The sequence below is a fragment of the Papio anubis genome, chromosome 11, assembly GCF_008728515.1.
Source record: "Papio anubis isolate 15944 chromosome 11, Panubis1.0, whole genome shotgun sequence".
NCBI classification, from domain to species: Eukaryota; Metazoa; Chordata; class Mammalia; order Primates; family Cercopithecidae; genus Papio; species Papio anubis.
In genome coordinates, this window is record NC_044986.1 from 76,984,859 (window position 1) to 77,001,135 (window position 16,277).

Here is a 16,277-nt window from a genome sequence, read left to right on the forward strand (position 1 = left end):
TGCCATTAGACTTGAGGCTGCGTGAGGGGCCGGGGTCCCTGTGCAGTCGCCTCAGGACCCAGAACTGACCTGAACAAAACTTCAGTCTTTCCTCCTGCAAGCTCATACGTTACTATTTGTCACCTATAACTCAGCATGCATATTTTAACCAGTTCATTTTGGAATCCTTAAGAGGGAAAGAACATGACAGCGCTGGACTGAACAGGAAACCAGGTCCCTGGTGGGATGGTGTGAGGGTGAGGGGTGAGGGTACACCAGGTCCCTGAGGAGCCTGGAGGGGAAGGGGGCAGGGCTACCAAAATCAGATTTCTTGGATTACACTGCAGAGGTGGCTGAGGAGTCTCCCAGCACTTCACAGGGAAGTAGGAAAAATCCAGGCTGTAAAACTTTCTTTCAAAACATTTTGTAGGTTACTTTCCTTCTCTGTTTGTTTTCGAGTGCATAACAGTGATCAGTGCCTTGCTCAACTTTCCTTTATGTGTCATCTTAGGACCAAGGTTGGCTGGGGGCTGGTGTGTCAGTTAACAGGCCACATGCACAGAGCTGCCTGCCTGGCGCTGGGCCTCAGATAGCTCCATTCTCAAAGACTTTGGACAGAAGCCCTGCACAAAAGATGGTGCTGATGCCATTGGAATGGTCCTGCTCCCCGGTTACAGAAATGAGGTGGAGGAGGTATGGGGAGGAAAGATACTGTGAAGCCCCTGTTGGTTGCTGTAGCAACATTCTGAAATGACTGGAGATCAATTGCAACAGTCTAAATTTTATTTGCTTTTATTTTCTCTTCGGGAGGAGCATCAGGGCTAAAAATAAAAACAGCAGAAACCCACTGCCGGGCTGGCTGGTGCAGCTCCGGTGGCTTCCCGACTCCGGAAGGTCCACGGCAGAGGACAGAGAAATGGGGGGTCTTTCAAACCAGTGTGGCGAGAGACAGGATGGGAAAGAGCCGTGTGGAGTTGGTGGGGGCACCCCTGCCAAGCTAGTTAGCCTGTTTTGTAGCCTTGTAATTTGGCAGTCTGGGCCCTCCAAGGAAGGAAAAGTCAATAGCGCTATCCACACACACTCAGCTTCTGACCACTTTAACTTCCATAAAAAGGCATCGAGGAATATCGAGTTAGAGGTGAGGCGCAGAATTTCTGCTGTGGTGGAGTTCTTGTGGGCCAGAAGGTGGCTCCTTCGCCGTAGCCTTTTAGCATTTGTTAGCTGCTGTTTCTTTCATTTCTTTTACTTTTTGAATATGCAAATTCCCCAGCATATACAGATGTAAGGAGAATAGTATTCTCTACACTGGAGCCAGTTCATTTAGGATGCTTGGAAAAAAATTTTGAAGACCAAAGTCTCTGCATTTAGGCAGAGAAAAAATGCTCTGGCTTTGATGGAGTTATTTCTGACACTGTGAGATCTCCTGGTTCATCCTAGTGCTACTGCACTAAAATCCCGAATTAACCTTTAAAAAGAAGAAAGTCCTGCGGCTTGCGACAACATGGATGAACCTGGAGGGCATTATGCTAAGTGAAATAAGCCAGACACAGAAAGACAAATACTACATAATCTCACTTATATGTAGAATCTGAAATAGTCGAACTCATAGAGTCGGAGTAGAATGGTGGTTGGGAGGTGGGAAAAATGGAGAGATGTTGGTCAAAGAGTATGAACTTTCAGTTTTGCAAGATGAATAAATTCTGGAGATTTCATGTACTGCACGGAGACTGTAGTTCATAATACTGTATTGTATACCTGAAATTTACCAAGAGTATAGATCTTAAGTGTTCTCATCATACACACACACACACACACACACACACACACGGTAACTATGTGAGGTGATGGACAAGTTAATTAGTTTGTGGTAATTATTTCACAGTGGAGATGTGTATCAAAATATCAAGTTGTATATCTAAATAGACACAATTTTTATTTGCCAATTATACCTCAATAAAAACTCTAAAAAAACATGAAAAAGGGTCTATTTTACCACAATTAAAAGAAAAATCACCTCTTGAGAAAAGGCTACCTTGGGCAGAGGAGATAGCAGGGCATGAGGAGGCCATGGTTGGAGGCTTGGACCCTGGTGACAGCTTGGAGTGGAGAGAGGTGGAGGAAGTTTTGAAATATTCTAAAGTCATTGCTGGCAGGATTTCTGGGAGATTAGATATAGTTTGTGATGAGATTTATATATAATATTAGAAGAATGATATTATGTTGGATACTTGGATAACTTTTCTGTCTAGCTAAAGGTTTGTAAACACACCAATCAGCCCTCTGTAGAAATGCACCAATCAGCGCGCTGTGTCAAGTTAAAGGTTTGCAAACACACCAATCAGCACTCTGTGTCTAGCTAAAGGTTTGTAAACACACCAATCAGCACTCTGTGTCTAGCTAAAGGTCTGTAAATGCACCAATCAGCACTCTGTGAAATGGACCAATCAGCAGGATGTGGGCGGGGCCAGATAAGGGAATAAAAGCTGGCCACTGGCTTGAGCGGTGGCAACCGGCTTAGGTCCCCTTCCATACTGTGGAAGCTTTGTTCTTTTGCCCTTTGCAATAAAGCTCACGCTTTGGGTCTGTGTTACTTTTATGAGCTGTAACATTCATTGTGAAGGTCTGCAGCTTTACTCCTGAAGTCAGCGAGACCGCAAACTCACTGGGAGGAAAGAACAACTAGGGATGCACCGCTTTTATGAGCTGTAACCCTCACCATGAAGGTCTGCAGCTTCACTCCTGAAGCCAGTGAGACCACGAACCCACTGGGAGGAGTGAACAACTCTGGACGCGCCACCTTTAAGAGCTGTACCACTCACTGCAAAGGTCTGCAGCTTCACTCCTGAAGTCAGTGAGACCATGAACCCACCAGAAGGAAGAAACTCTGGACACATCTGAACATCTGAAGGAACAAACTCTGTACACACCATCTTTAAGAACTGTGACACTCACTATGAGGGTCCATGGCTTCATTCTTGAAGTCAGTGAGACCAAGAACCTGCCAATTCTGGACGCAATTTGATCCTTAAATCTCACTGCTGGGTATTTACCCAAAGGAAAAGAAATAATTATATCACAAAGATACTTGCACTCGTATGATTATCATAGCTATATTCACAATAGCAAAGATATGGAATCAACCTAAGTGTCCATCAGTGGATGACTGCATAAGAAAAATGTGGTATATATACACCACAGAATACTACACAGCCATGAAAAAGAATGAAATCATGTCTTTTGCAGCAACATGGATGGAACTGGAGGCCGTTATCTTAAGTGAAACAACTCAGTCAAATACTAATGTCCTCCCTTGTAAGTGGGCACTAAATAATGTGTACATGATATATACACACATAGATTTATAGATATATATAAAGAAATAGCCACATAATGTTGGGGGGGGGGATAGTTGAAACAAAATACGCCATAAGTTGGTGAGGTGATAATTGTTGAAGGTGAGTGATGGGTTTATTGTACTATCCTGTTTACATTTGTATAGCCTGGGAAATTTCTGTATTCAAAAATTAAATGTAAAGAAATAGCAGCTAACAAGTTAGAAAATAGGAGAATGAGGAGAGAGAAGCTTTGTACCAGCAGCAAACCCTAGAAGAGGAAGAGGATAAGTCTTATTTTCAAATTAAGATTGTAGAGTTGATTATTATATAGAACCAGACCTTCTAGTTTCTCAATCAAGACTGAGCTTTGTGATTTCAAATGACTTTATAATAACCAGAAATGACCAGGAACATCCTGAGAATTTATCTTAGGGGCAGATGAAAAATTAATCTCACTGGGCAAATTTAAAGGGTATTAGAGAATTTTAGCTAGGGGAAAGCAATAACTATTTTATATAGTGTGGTCTAGATTTAGATTTAGTGTGGATTCAAAACTTGCTACTATTCTCTGCGAGCTACAACTTTTTTATTTTTGAGATGGAGTCTCACTCTGTCACTAGGCTGGAGTGCAGTGGTGTGTCTCGGCTCACTGCAGCCTCTGCCTCCCAGGTTCAAGCGATGCTCCTGCCTCAGCCTCCCAAGTAGCTGGGATTACAGGCACATGCCATCACAGCCAGCTAATTTTTGTATTTTTAGGAGAGATGGGGTCTCACCATGTTGGCCAGGATGGTCTCGATCTCCTGACCTTGTGATCCGCCCACCTTGACCTCCCGAAGTGCTGGGATTATAGGCATGAGCCACCGCTCCCAACCTCTGCTAGCTACAACCTTGAGTAGTTGTGTCCCATGTTACTTCTACCTCTTCTGGCTTCCATTTTCTCATCTGTACAATGTCTATGATGATGCCTGCAGAAGGTCATTGTCTTAGAGATGACACAAAATGCTTTGCATAACAAGTTGTAGATGCTATCATTAATATGGTTATGTTATTGTAGCAGTTACATAGCAATGGGAACAGTGTGAACAAATTCTTATTCATATATGCTGCATGCACACATGCAGGCCTTGGGAGGAGCTTGGAGGATGTGAAGGACAGTCCATAGGAGCAAGGGAGAGAGTCCAAGATGCATCCCCCCTACTTATACGTTGTTACAATTACATGAAAAAAAAAATACAGGGGTTTGGAGACAGAGTTTATCTGTGATTGTATCTTGTGAGCTACGCCTGTTCAACTAGCAGGTTACTCTTAAAGGACCAGCAATAAAACCCGGGAAATGTTAATGGCCTGTGGTCATGTCTTTGGGGCAGTGTCCCACGCAGCAGCTCAGGCAGTGGTGTGAGCAGTATCTGCAGCTCTGGGGAGGGTGAGGGAGGCTGAGTTCCTGGGGCTGTGAGGAGGAACAGCCTGGCCATGCCTGAGAAGAGAGAAGCCTCTCCCTCCGTTCATTATCCCCGCTGGGCAGCTACAGTTCTATTCTAACTGATGTGTGGTCTTAAGGATATCATGTGTTCTCTCAATCCTCAATTTCCTCATCTGTAAAGTGGGAGAAGAATGGAAGGATGTCAGTGGTGGTCTTCACAGTACAGCACAGCCCAGGCAAGCACAGCACAGGGCAACAAAGCTGAACTTAAATCTCTAAGATCTGTTTCCTGTGTCCTTCATGAGGACACTTTTTTCTTACTTGAAATGGCAACAGATTCAACAGCTATGCATTGATTTGCACCCTCCCCCACCCCTGACATCCTGCCACCAGCAGAAACGATGATGAATATCAGATTATGCTGACCTAAGGAATGATTATATTTCTTATTCAGATGAAGTCTTTTCCCTTTGAATTTTATTAATAATGGGATTAGCAATGAAATAGCTCCATTGGACATTTTAATGTATTTTTTATTACAAAAGTGATAGAAACACATTGTGGAGAATTTTTAAAATGAGAAAGAGGAATGGGATAAGCAGAATGGGGAAGGGAGGAATGAACAGATGCAAATCACTCAAGAACACTTACATGCTTGACTCCTTCCTGTTTTATGTGGATTCTCATTTAATCTCCACATCCCTGTGGAGAAATGCTGTTATCACCATTTTGCAGCTGAGAACACTGAGACACAGGTTAAGTCACTTGAATCATGCAGCTCTAGGCAGCCTGATTCACCACCAACCAATACTGTTTACCAGATACTGCATTCCCACATCAGTTAGATTGAGTTCTGTCCTTTCATGCACCATTTGCAAATTTGTAATTTTGATTTTGATTTCTTTTTAAATTTAGCCCAAGAGTTTTCTTAATTTTTAAGAATCCTATTTTTATGATATTTTAATTGTTGATTTCTAATACAATTGAATCATGATTAGACTACAGCTTGTAAGTCTGAATTTTTGAATTTGACAGAGTTTTTTTGGCTGAAGATATGATCAGTGTTGTAAAGGTTCTCAGCTATATGAAAAGAGTTCATTAATCATTTAAGCAATAAATGTTCATATCCTTACTCAAATCCTCATTCCTTTGGTCAACTTGAGCTATAAAATTTTAAAGAAGTATATTTATATTTTAAATTCAAGTTGCATCTTATTCAAATTGTATTGTATTTACAGGAGGTTTTGATCTGGTTTCTATGTTATTTGGTATAAAGTACATATGGCTGTTATAATCTCATCATGGATTGAATCTTGTATCACACCATCTATCCTGCTAAATGCTTTGGACTTTAAATTGAGATTTGCTGACACTGAAATGATTGCTATTGTTTATTTGTCATTTGCTTGCTTATTTTCGTTTGCTGGTATTCTGTCTCCCCCATTTTCAGTGTTTGTCACTCTGCACTAGAGGTATTTCTTGTGAACAACAAAGAACATGGTGCTGTTATTTAATGCAGTCTAAGTGTCCACTTTTTGATCTAGAAATTCTGGATGACTTGGGATAGCCTTGATTTTATCAATTTCATTTCATTTTATGTAAAGTTTGCCATTTATTTTGTTTTACTGTTTCCTCTTTTTCCCAGTCTTTAAATCTGCTGGCTGGATATAATTTATTTTTATTCTCCTATTCCCCTGTTTTTTTTTTTTTTTTTTCTTCTGAGAGGGAGTTTCGCTCTTGTTGCCTAGGCTGGAGTGCAATGGTGCGATCTCGGCTCACTGCAAACTCCACCTCCCTAGGTTCAAGCGATTCTCCTGCTTCAGCCTCCCAAGTAGCTGGGATTATAGGCATGCGCCACCATGCCTGGCTAATTTTGTATTTTTAGTAAAGATGGAGTTTCTCCATGTTGGTCAGGCTGGTCTTGAACACCCGACCTCAGGTGATCTTCCTGCCTCGGCCTCCCAAAGTGTTGGGATTATAGGCATTAGCCACCATGCCTGGCCTATTCCCATTTTAATTGGGAAGTTCCGATATGCCTTTATGTTCTCTACTACTTTTTCTGTCACATATTCTAAAAGAATTATTAATTTTCTTTCCCTCTAATGCTTTACTTTCCTACTCCTCCCCTTCATCTCCTACTTCTTTTCTCCAATAACTGGATTTATTTTAGTCACTTTAGTAATATAAAATTCGTTTTATGTAACACTTCCCCATACCCTATGTATCCTTTAAGACTGTTCCTCAGAAAGGGGGCTGCCCTGACAGCTTGCTGCCTGTGAGAGCGTCCTCTTCTGTGATTCATAGAAATAGAGGGAAATGGAGGTCTATTCCTCAATTGCTATTTTTGTTGTTGTTATTGTTGGGAGAAAAGCTGAGGCAGGGTTTGCATGTCTGCTAGACTTGCTGGCTCCTTGCTTCTAGCACTCCCATTATCTCAAGTAGCCATATGTTTCTCATTCACTTGATACACCGCTTCCTTTCAACCCCCACATCCTCACCACCTGTTTGTTTGAGCACCAATAAATAGCGTGGGCTCTGGGGCCTTCGCAGCCTCCACACTCGGAATGGCTCCCTGGTCCCACTTTCTCAAACTATCTTTTTTCTCATTCCTTTGACTCTGCCGGGCTTCGTTGCCCCCACGACCTGGTGTTGGGTCTGATCACCCCAACTTTTTTTTTTTTTTTTTTTTTGAGACAGAGTCTTGCTCTGTCACCCAGGCTGGAGTGCAGTGGCGTGCTATTGGCTCACTACAACCTCCACCTCCCAAGTTCAAACGATTTTCCTGCCTCAGCCTCCAGAGTAGCTGAGATTACAGGCATTTGCCACCACACCCAGCTAATTTCTATATTTTTAGTGGAGATGGGGTTTCACCATATTGGCCAGGCTGGTCTCAAACTCCTGGCTAAAGGATCCACCCGCCTTGGCCTACCCCCAAGAGTGCTGGGATTACAGGCTTATGCCAACACGCCCAGCTAATTTTTGTATTTTTAGTAGAGATAGGGTTTCACCATATTGGCCAGATTGGTCTCAAACTCCTGGCCTCAAGTGATCTGCCTGCCTTCCAAATTGCTGGGATTACAGACTTGTGCCAACACGCCCAGCTAATTTTTGTATTTTTAGTAGAGACAGGATTTTGCCATGTTGGTTAGGCTGGTCTCGAACTCCTGACATCAAGCAATCTGCCTGCCTCGGCCTCCCGAAGTGCTGGGATTACAGGTGTGAGTCACAGCGCTCGGCTGCACATTCTAGTTTAAATTCCACAATTGTTTAGTTTTAGTTCCATATTTAAATAGATTAATCACCACTAATCTTTTATCACAACTTTTCATACCTGGTTTTTAATTTTGATCATTTGTTGGGAATTGAATCCATTATCAGGTAGTTTTTACAAGAAGAACTCAGAGTGATATATATGCAACACTTAGCATAATTCCAGGCAGTAATCATTGTTAAATGTTATTTAATAATAATTAGAATAATATAATAATGATAATAATCTTTCATTTGTTGAGAATAGTTTACTTATTCACCTGCTCTTTAATTGTTTTTCTTTTTAAATTGATGTTCCTTTGTTCCTCGCAGAATGAAATCATTACCTCCCTTTTTCTCTGAAGGTATATTTACAGAAGCATTTTTTTTCTCATCTGCCTTTTTATTTTGGTTTCTTCAGCTATGCAAAAGCTTTAATTATATGTAATTAAATCTGATGATCTATTCTTTGTGATTTCTTCTATTCTAAATTTACATACTTGATATTCAATTTTACAGTCTTATTTTTCTATAATTGGAATTTAATATCTTAATTTGTAGCTCTGTAATACATGAAGAAATTTATTTAGAATATGATTTAAGGAGAAACTCAAAGTTACTATTTTTTCCAAATTTATAACCAACACAAAATTTTGGCAATTTCTTTCCTTTCTATATTTGTTGAATCTTAAATTTTAACACCCATGCACCCACCCACCCACACATGCACACTGTCTGTCTCTTGGCTTGTTTTTGTTTTCTTTTTAGCTGCTTATTCTTCTATCTTGATCTTACACTTTTGTAATATAGGGCCTATTCCCTGCCCTGCAGCCCACATTGATCGTCTCATCTAGATAGTTCTCTAAATCAGCTTATTCCAAGCTGTTTCTTCTCTTTCATTGAAATCCCTGCAACATATACTGCAAAAATCCTACCCTTTCTCTTCAACAAACCTAAGAGCAAATCAAACTTTTACTTGCCATGTTTACCCCCAGAACCCCGGAAGTGGTTCTGTCTGAAAGCTCCGTGTGTGTGGCACCTGCCTCACTTTCCAAGGTTGGGAGACCAGTTGACCCCTCATTTATGCAAATTGATTCTCTCTTCTCTGAGAACAATTTTTTTTCCACCAGAGGTCTTAAGCATCTACACAAATTGAATAGTGCTACAAAGGGGTTTCTTACACTATTACACTGTCACAATGAATGTAAACTCTCCACACACTTGTCAAAGTAAGAGGGCCACTCTGGGCGGGATCCGTAGGACAGACATATTGTTTCTACTGTTACAGTGCTTTGTAGTTTGTTTTGTCAATTTGTCTTTTTTATAATGTAACTTCTCCCAACGTACTGTAAGTTGAAGGAGGGCAGGAAACAGTGCTGAGCACAGAATCAATCACAAGGTTGAGGTTTAATTACTATTAGAGAATAATTAACTTTTAAGCCACCCTGTCCTTCAAACCAGTCTGTCGAACAGCCAGGCAACTGAACAACCATCACACTTGTCAAGCAGGTGCAGTGACACAATTGTCAAGGTCATCTCCCAAGTTGACATAAATCAGTTGTGTTTGTATGCAATCAGGTTGTGTCAGTTATTGGATCTAGATTCTGTGGCAAATTCACACATAAATCAGACACAATTTCCTTCCTCAAGGAACTCAGAATCTCTGAGGATAAATGACACATTAGCTTAAATATAATTTAAAGGGGAAAACTGATTAGTGCCACACAATCTGTGTATCAGGACAGAGAAGAAAGGAAGAGAAGAATCATTTTTTTTCCCCATTAACCTTTGGGGATAAGAAACACCATAATTTCGGTCTTATTAAAGGCCGCCCATGATTAATATTTCCATCTAAGAAGCAATTAAGGAATTATTATCCAGGGAGATTGTGACAAAAGGAATTAAACCTTGCCAGCTCTGTTCAGGCAGAATAAGGCTTAGCTTTGAGTATTGAAAATTAAGTCTATTTAGATGAAAAGCTTACATTTTGTCTTTAACTTTTTGCTCAGGTGCTGTGTAAGAACCACTGAGTGGATAAGTAAAAAATTATCTAGAACTGCTCAGCAAGTACAATCTACAGTCCTAAATGGAATGCATTATAATCATGGCATGATAATCAGAAGAATAATAATTTAACACATGTAGTAAGCTCCAACGGGCAACAACTGTTTCAGTCTGTTAAAGTACTAGTATTTTGAGATACAAAACTGTACATTTCCATGTTGTAGGAAGTACTTAATTATTTCCAACTGTTATTGAAATAGTGGGGAAATCATCTTGCCTCAGTACCGTAATCACAGTGTTCACAAGTGCATTTAATTATACACATTTTATCAGGAAATTTTGCAAACCCAGTTTTTTTTTCAGGTGTTAAATGGGAAGGGTTTCTTTATTTTCTTTTTTTTTTTTTGAGACGGAGTCTCACTCTGTCGCCCAGGCTGGAGTGCAGTGGCGGATCTCAGCTCACTGCAAGCTCCGCCTCCCGAGGTCTGCGCCATTCTCCTGCCTCAGCCTCCCGGTAGCTGGGACTACAGGCGCCCGCCACCTCCTTGACTAGTTTTTGTATTTTTAGTAGAGGCGGGGTTTCACCGTGTTAGCCAGGATGGTCTCGATCTCCTGACCTGCGTGATCCAGCCCATCTCGGCCTCCCAAAGTGCTGGGATTACAGGCTTGAGCCACAACGCCCGGCCGGGAAGGGTTTCTATAATGTGCGTAAAACAACTTAAAAAATACACAAGATATCACCTAAAAAATAGGTATGTTTTCCATATCCATAGATTTATGGAGGAGTAGAAGAGGAAAAGACCCTCTCTTAGGTGAAAGTAGTGTGCCGGAGACCAGTTGTCTTGCCAAAAAATGTAGGGCCAGGAGCAAAACCTGTGTTTTATCTTCTGCATAGTGCTTGAAATCCTATATGTTGCTGTCTTTGGCAGACCTTTTGTGGAAGGAATGAGCTTTTTATCTACCCACTTGAGAGAGAGAGAGACACTGAGGTGTCGCATCATGAAACAACATAGCTGAGCCAGGTGGGTGGTGAGTGGTGGGTCCTTGACCAGGATTAGAGTCGACTTGCTACGTGCTCAGTCGACTTGGTATGTTCTGCCGCCCCGCTGCGTGGCACCTGGCTCAGAGCTGGGCTCCTCCAGCGACACCGTCTTCTGCAATAAGTTCAGGGTTTTCTAGCTGGTCTGTCTTCACACCCTTGAAGAGGTTGCAGCTCCTCCTGGAAACATTAAGGGCTCTCAGGAAGAGGCCTGGAAGTTCCTGTGGATGAAGTTAGGGCAGTTTTATTACCAGAATCTGCTTCAAGTTAGCAAGTGTTTATCAAGCACTTGCTCTAGAAGCTGGAAAGAATGAATAAGACAAGAAGCTTTCTTCAAAGAGCTTATGGTCCTGGAGAGAGAGCGGCCAGAGGGAATAAACAGGAGAAGGTATTGTAAGTCCTTGGTGCTGGGAGGTGGCTTTGGAATGACAAGTATCTCATTCCGCATTGCAGATGAAAAGTTTCTTTCCTCTGAATGTCTAATTTCCACAGATCCCAGTGCAGTGACATTCTACTCATTCCTTGAACCCACCAGTTTCAAAAGACTTGTCTATGCTGGTCATTTCTTTTAGCTCTTTTCAGAAATTTTCCACGTGGTTAATGTTACATTAAAAAACCTCCACTTTGGTTATGTTTTGCCATAGATTTCACATGGCTGAAGCTGTCAGTAGGTCGTGCTGCATGATAAATTAGCCACTCTGGGGACATCATATTTCCTCCCTGCAATGTCACTGCTCAAAATTACACCTGAGATGGACAACAGAGCCCTGGGTACAGAGGATTCTCCCGATGTGATTCCCAGACCCTTGACAGACGGCAGGTAGCGACGGAGGTCCTCACAGAGGACTGATTCTCCTCAGCAGCTGCTGACAGCGGGTCTCTACATCGCCGCAGGCTTACAGGTTTCTTTTCACCACTGTTTATGATGCGTGTTTCTGTTTTTCTAAGTGGTACACTTGAACACTGTGTGAAGACACTGCCTTCATCATTTCTTGGGAAGTCTTGAATTACCCCGAGGTGAGACATGGCATTTGACTAAGTGAGCCACAGTCCCTCATCGCCACCTCCAGTGGGATGCGACTCCACCAGGGAGGGTGTGAGTGTGGGTCAGGACAGCCTCCCCCGGCCTGGCCTGGGTGCTCACTACTTCCACCTTTGATCATGAATGCACCAAGTTTTCATCCCCTCCTGCTCACAGGACTTCTCCAAAGTGGGAACAACACAAACCACTAGGCTTCTGCTCAGGAAACTACAATCACTGCTGCTTCTCCTTGAGGCTGTGCCCAGGGCACCTTGGGGAGGGTTTGGCGGTTTGCATATTCTCTGATCAAAATTGCCTGGTTTGTTCCCACATGGCTTGTTATAGTGTGTGTGGTGGCTTACCCCCAAAGGGCAACCATATTTTTATATCTTGTGGTGTTAGGACTCTGCATACGTTGAGAGGAAAAGCAGCTGCTATTGCCATTTTGATGGCAATTGATAAGGCTGGAAGAGATTTGAAGCCAGCCTCTAATTCTTGCTCACCCAGGCAGGGGGAAAACCATCAGACAGGCGTGGCTGACTGAGCAGTGTTCCTTCAGGTCCGGCAGGACTTCTGTTTTCAGGTTATCCAAGTTGCAGTGTGTCATCCATGTGGCTGTTGGCCTGTGGTGACGACACTGGTCTGGACCTTTGCTGCCTGTGGGTCTTTATGATTTACGGAAGATGCCCTGACTCTGTGTGTCATTTCACCCAGAGTTCGTGTTCTTGCCCACATTCCGGCTTTGGAGGGAGGCCCTTTCTGCTCACACACTCACTCATGAGCCGGCCTCACGACAACTACCTTGCTCCTTGGTGTGGCTCTGAACATGCATGCTTTCTTTGTCCACCCACCAGGCAATTCTGCTGCTAGATTCTGGGGATAGTGCCTTCTTTACACCACAGGGTGATGGGGGAGATTCTCTCTCAGCGAGGGCAACTGTGTGATTAAGCTGGGACTGAAAACAGACCTGTTTGAGCAGAACCCAGGCTTCCATGACAGTCCACGTGCCACCACCCCATGAAATATCAGTGAATGACTGCATCTGGTCCTTGGCTGCAGAAGTCAGTATTATATTGGTTACTACTACTTGGCCACTCTCGAGTGGGTTGCACATCAATAAGGTAGATGAATAGAACATGAATAATTGCTGGCATTTGATTTTGGCTAAATGGAAAAGCCCCATGGTTGTCCCTAGATGGGCTGCCTCAGTGGGGAGTGGGCCGCCTCCATGCTGACCTGAATTGCATCTGTTGGAGATGCTGGAGGGGCAGCCTTTGCTTCCTTCCTGCTAGACAGGGGGTAGACAGGCTTTGTCTTTCCTCAGTGGGTGCTGACAGTGGTCAGTATCCGGCAGAGCATGGCTGCCTCTTCGTTGCCATGGATACTACTCTGGTCCAAGCCGCCTCTGTTTCTGGGACTACTGTGTGGCCCTCTTCACTGATTTCTCTGCACCTACCTGGCCTTGCATCTTTCTGAACATTTTCCACTCTGTAGCTGGCATTCTGTGAATAAGGCCACATCACTTAGACTTCAACAGCTTCCCACTGCACTGGGAATGAGGTCCAAACATCTTACTGTGGCCTACAAGGATTTACAAGATCTGGCCCAGCTTACCCACATCCTGGTATCAAACCACCCTCCCCCTGTTCGTGAGCACTGGCTCTTCCCTGTCTCAGGCCTTCAGCACTGGCAGCTCCCTTTGCTTGGAGAGTTCTTCACATGTTTAGGTCTGTCTCATTCTGCAGATTTGCTCAAATATCCTTTCTTCAGATAAACCTTTCTTCTTCTAAATGTGAATATACTTTATTTAGTCATTTTTGTTTATAATGGAAACTCTGGAAATTCAAAATTAACATTTTTGCCCAGGAACTCCCTTATAGACACCAGAAAAAGTTTCAACCGTGTGCCCCACATGGTTCTGCTGTGCTTTGTCCAAAGGAACCTTCCTGAGCTGAATGCTAGCCAGTTTCACGCAGATTCTTTTGCCCCCAATTTCACTTGGGAAGACCAAGTCTTCAAGGATTGCATCATGCGTGGCTATTAGGGTGCAGCTCCTGGGACACTTTTGCTTATTTTTTTGTATTGTTTTTTCAAGTCGGCATAGGCAGACTTCTCCTCTGAGCAATAAAGACAGCATGCTTCCCACCGAACTTTTTCTCCAATTCATGTACTATCTGGACTTGGATTTTTCTGGAAAGATTTCAGCTGAGGAACGGGAACAATGATTGTAATAAGCTTTGTGACCACCATCAACTTCAGGTTTCTTGGCTGCTGTTATATTCAGCTCCCTGAGCTGAGCCTTGAGATCCAAGTTCATCTTCAGCTCCAGAAGATCCTGGAGATGCTGGACTTGAACTTGTCTGGCTTCTCACCATTGGGCTTCATGATCTTGGTGCTTGAACTGAACATGGCCGTCTTCTTCCTAAATGCCAGCCTAGGAAGAAGCCCAAGTCTCACGAGAGCTCAGAAATCAAATAAACCTTTCTTGACCGTTATCTATAGCATCCCTAAACTTACCTTGCCCTGGTACCCTCTATAACATCACCCATCAGAGCACTGATTTTCTGAAATTATCTTTGTTGTTGTTGTTGATTAGACCATCAGAAAAATGTACCATTGAATAGAGCTCTCTACAAAGCTCTAGGTGTCTGAATATTTGGCCAAAACTTCTAGAGTCGTTTCAAAGCCACACATGGCCAGGAACATGACAATGGAAAGAATCTTGTCTAAAACATTGTTTCCATATATTTTGAGGCTTGGTTATCTCTTGCAGGCCAGAGTCTGTTTCCTCATTGGTAGTAAGAACAGTTGGAAATGGACCATACATGCTCTTATGATCTTTTCTGCTCTGAATTTTGATGGTTTTGACATATGACTCACTGTCTTTCAGGGATCTCTATCTTCTCAGATTCTAAAATGGGAATAATTGCACCCAGATATTTATGACATTCCTATAGAGGTGTTATTTATGAGATGGCTGTATTGTATTAACTAATCTTTAAATGTTTTTTCTTAGTAAAATGGTTTCTCTGATTTAGTTTTACATCTGAGTTTTTAGTCGGGAAGCAAACATTCACAGTTTTGTAAGAGTAAGAGACTTGTGTGTGGGGAGCATGCACAGTGCATTCATGAGTTGCAAGCTAGGCCTTCTTAAAGCGTGTGTGGCAGGGTTCCATCTGGTCATGTAGGGAGAGGGGACTGTCCTTCCCTCTTGTCCTCTCGCAGGCCCAGACCTGTGGGGGCAGGAAGTTAATTATCACCTCCTAGGATGCTTGGAATCTCCTCTCGTCTTGAAAGGACTATCCTTGTGCTGGTCCTCAGAAAGAAAGAGACCCATACAGAGAATTATTTCCTTAGCTCCGAGCCTCTCTGTGTATACATGTGCCTGTCACACTTGAACTTTGATCATGAGACTCATGCAGAATTCAATGTAGAGAGAAGTGCTGGCTGAGGAGGTGCTAAAGCCCCCCTACTTGGTGATGATAATGAATGTGGGCATCTACTCTGTGCTGAGTCGCGGTGGGAGTCCAGTGGGCTTCGGCCAAGGCTGCTACATGGAGCTGCCTCCCACAATTGCCTCCCACAGTTGATAAGATCAGACTGTCCAGAGGGCAGCGGATGTCAGACATGAAAACAATCCTCTCTGCCACGGCTGCCTCTCATCCCACCAGGCAATCTGCTGAGAGGAGGTGGGCGGGGAAGGCCTAACTCATGCAGTCTGAGCCCTGGGAGAGTGTGAGGGAGGTTACCTGACAAGGTGGGAAATATGCCACACTTTTCAGACAAACTGAAGTCCCTTTCTCAGCTTGCTTGGAAACTCACACTTGTAGGGGCCAGCCCTGTGCTGTGCACTGTGCCTAGTGATCCACATTCTCTGTGTCATTTAGTCTTGACGGCATCATGTGAAGCAGGATTTTTTTTTTTTTTTCTCTAAAAAAAGAAGGGGCTCTTGAGTTTAAAATGCAGTTGGTACCTGGAAGCAAGATGTTCTACGGCAAAGTCTTCTTTGCTGTGTAACAAACCATTTCAAAACTTAGTGACATAAAAGCCACTATCATTTTATTATGCTCACAGATTCTGCGGGTTAGGAGTCTGGGGAGGGCACAGTGAGGATAGTCTCTGTGCCAACAAGTACTCCCATGATTATAGGTGACCTGAGTGGGGGCTGATCCCTGAAGTGGGATGTTTGGAAGGCTGGATTCAGCTTGGGCTGTTGCCCAGAGCACCTAC

General features: G+C 43.1%; 1 pseudogene; it reads right to left on the reverse strand.

Annotated features, from left to right (window-relative positions):
- Positions 1 to 12,905: 12,905 nt before the first annotated feature.
- LOC116269461 lies at positions 12,906 to 15,170 on the reverse strand (annotated as a pseudogene).
- Positions 15,171 to 16,277: the final 1,107 nt, after the last annotated feature.